The following is a 3,778-nucleotide window of genomic DNA, read 5'->3' on the forward strand; positions in this document are numbered from 1 at the left end:
GCGATGAACTCGCGTAGTCCCTCATCAACCAGCTCGGAACCTGATCCCGAACCTGACCCCTCTCCTGAACCACCATCTACCGGCCTCGATCGAAGTACCACCATTCTGCAATACATAACACAATCATTAGTGATACTGATACTTCCCGAGGGATCACAACTACTTACAATTTCCCTGGTCTTATTTTGGCCTTCCTTGGTTCGGGTACGGATCCTCTGCTTTCAGTAGTACGGGTCCATACTACCTTCCACATCTATCCGTACCTTCTTCAAGGAATGCCTCGACTCCACCAGATCCCTTTCACTACTGCTGATCACTGCTATACTCTTCCTAGGCTTGCCCTAGGAAATCTCTAATTCCACTCTAACCAGTCCTCAGTTGCTGCAGGCCTGCTTGTAATGCCAATTAGCCATTACCCGAATACCATCACATGTGACGAGGCTCAGATAATCCTTCGAGTACCCGACTCGTCCCTACAACGGTTGGACTAAAACAAGAGCTGCGTAGTAGGATCAAATCCGACACTCTAAGATTATTCAACCCTGATCACATGTGACGTGACGCATTCGCCTAATGGCTAACACCCATTATTCAGAGTCCCACGTAGCACGAAGCAAGCAGCATTCAGATAAGGGTAACAATCTCAATTAACTCTATCTACTTTCAGGAACTGAGCTAGTATTTAGTGCTAAGCTCATACTATCAGGCATAACCTAATCAGGTTATCCTACTTACTGTCTACTCAATATCTAGCATGCAATTCTCATACAACTGAAACACATAAAGTAGACACATAAGGCATCACTCCTAGATCCTTAGTCCTATTCTAGCATGCTGTTCTACAAAAGCTGATAAACATAACATAAACTTGTATGGGTACTTTGGGGAATACTTACTTGAGCTCGGCCAGTCGCGCACATCACACACTTCGTTCTTTCTCAAAATTCTTTTCTCAATTTTAGAAAACATTTTCTTTTAGAAAATCTTTTAATCCCTCGATTTGAGTTCAGACACTCCCGAAGGTGTGTCCGAATCCCTCAAACCAGGGCTCTGATACCAACTTGTAACGACCCAAATTTTCACGACCAAAAATTTTGTTTAAAAACATTACTTTAGAAAATATTAATAGCTAAAAACATCGTTTGATCAACCATAACATAAAGTGAACCATGTCTGAAAACCAAAACATACAACCAATCAAAATATCAGAGTACAAATCCCAGTGGAGCTCGTAAATGCGGAAACCAAAGAGTGTGTGTGTGTGTGTGACATGCTGCTACCGCGCCGGCTCCTTTCCCCTAGCTGAGGAGGTACTTGAAACAAAAACTGAAAACCGTAAGCACAAAGCTTAGTGAGTTCCCCCATCGTACCACATACCATACAAACACATAACATACTTACTGCCAGGCTATTCTGGGGTGCCTGACTACCCGGTACGGCCATTCTGGGGTGCCGTCCTACCCGTGTCAAGCCATTCTGGGGTGCTGACTACCCATGTCAAGCCATTATGGGGTGCTGACTACCCATGTCAAGCCATTCTGGGGTGCTGACTACCCATCGGTCCTAACAACCGATCTTCGGGGACTAGTCCCCTCTTACTACCTTTATCTCATATAACATAACAAGCCAGCATGCAATCATATCATCACGTACTGTCAGACATATCTAGGGTGTCCGGCCTACCCTTCGGTCCTAACAACCGAACTCTACAACTATCACATATACATATCATGCCAGCATACAACATATCAGGTAGTAGCACCTAAATGATATCACAAAGACAATCATCTAACATACAACTCCTACTGGTGGGCCGGCATTGTGGCCGTAGACCCACCGCTACTGGAAGGTAACTCACCTCGATGTAGCTGCTGATCTGATCGGGAACTGACTGCCTACTGCTGCTGCTGCTGCTACGGAAATCCTCCGGCTGCAATTCCCATAACATACTCAATCAAACACTGCTCACTGACCTTTGGGTAAAATGACCATTTTACCCCTGACCATGCCCTAAGTCAAAGTCAGAGTCAACTTTCAGTTGACCCGACTCGCCGAGTTGGCTTTCCAACTCGCCGGGTCACCACCCAAACGATTGACTTGGATCCCGTTCCTGCTCATCGAGTTAGGCGACGACTCGACGAGTTCTCCTTCTAAACTGATATTCAAGTCCTTCATCCTACTCGCCGAGTTGTATGAACAACTCGTCGAGTTCATCTTCATCCGATGAACACTTATGCTAAGACTCGCCAAGTTGTATGAACAACTCGCTGAGTCTGTTCTTGATCTAAGGAGATTGCCTTGAACTCGCCGAGTCAGGGCATTGACTCGCCGAGTACCTCCATAGATGAGTTCAGCTTCCGACTCACTGAGTCACACCCCGTGACTCACTGCTCACTCGACACTACGAAAAGGGGACAAACTCGGAGACTCGCGAACAGACTCGCCGAGTCATATGAACGACTCGCCGAGTCGTTGCCATGCACCCACTAAATACACAGATTTGCTTGATTCCAGTCCATGCCATTCACAGATCTGGACTTCTAGGACACGAATCACACGTAAAGTTTCCAACTTTACGTGTGGATATTCACCAATATGGATTTTAGGGCTCAAAATGTCTCAAAAGGGTAGATCTAGGGTGAACAAGCGACATGGGGCCATAAAGCTAACAGATCTTGTAACACCCCCCTCTGGCACGTATCACAATATTGTCCGCTTTGGGCCACTCGGCACGAGGACTTCCCATGGGATCACCCATCCTGTTACTACTCCCGCCCGAGCACGCTTAACTGCAGAGTTCTTATGGGATCTGCTGCCCTCACGGCTTTAAAACGCGTTGTGATAGGGAAGGTATCCACACCCCTTATAAGGAATGCTTAGTTCTTCTTCCCAGCCGATGTGGGATTAGATCTAACCCACTTTCACCCCCCCCCCCCCCCATTATAGGGTCCGACGTCCCCGTCGAACACATCGACCCGTGCCCTGGATCTGATACCATTTGTAACATCCCCCTCTGGCACGTATCACAATATTGTCCGCTTTGGGCCACTCGGCACGAGGACTTCCCAGGGGGTCACCCATCCTGGTACTACTCCCGCCCGAGCACGCTTAACTGCAGAGTTCTTATGGGATCTGCTGCCCTCACGGCTTTAAAACGCGTTGTGATAGGGAAGGTATCCACACCCCTTATAAGGAATGCTTAGTTCTCCTTCCCAGTCGATGTGGGATCAGATCTAACCCACTTTCACCCCCCATTATAGGGTTAGGGTTCGACGTCCCCGTCGAACACATCGACCCGTGCCCTAGCTTTGATACCATTTGTAACATCCCCCTCTGGCACGTATTACAATATTGTCCGCTTTGGGCCACTCGGCACGAGGACTTCCCAGGGGGTCACCCATCCTGGTACTACTCTCGCCCGAGCACGCTTAACTGCAGAGTTCTTATGGGATCTGCTGCCCTCACGGATTTAAAACGCGTTGTGATAGGGAAGGTATCCACACCCCATATAAGGAATGCTTAGTTCTCCTTCCCAGCCGATGTGGGATCAGATCTAACCCACTTTACTGTGACATCCCCAAAATCACGGCCAGAAAAGACCGGTTTGTTTATGCTTTGTTTAAAAATCAGAGTTACATTTTAAATGAAAGTGTTGCGGAATTTGTCCCAAAACAAAAATATGATAAAGATTTATCAAAAGCATTTCCATAGAAATGTATTTCATTAAAAGACTCGGGATGTCATGTTCGTACAGATCAAAAGCATAAACAGTACAATA

General features: G+C 46.9%; 1 pseudogene; it reads right to left on the reverse strand.

The window, feature by feature from the left end:
• Positions 1 to 3,364: 3,364 nt before the first annotated feature.
• Positions 3,365 to 3,482, reverse strand: LOC128131205 (5S ribosomal RNA; annotated as a pseudogene).
• Positions 3,483 to 3,778: the final 296 nt, after the last annotated feature.

The sequence above is a fragment of the Lactuca sativa genome, chromosome 1, assembly GCF_002870075.4.
Source record: "Lactuca sativa cultivar Salinas chromosome 1, Lsat_Salinas_v11, whole genome shotgun sequence".
In the NCBI taxonomy this organism is placed as follows: domain Eukaryota; kingdom Viridiplantae; phylum Streptophyta; class Magnoliopsida; order Asterales; family Asteraceae; genus Lactuca; species Lactuca sativa.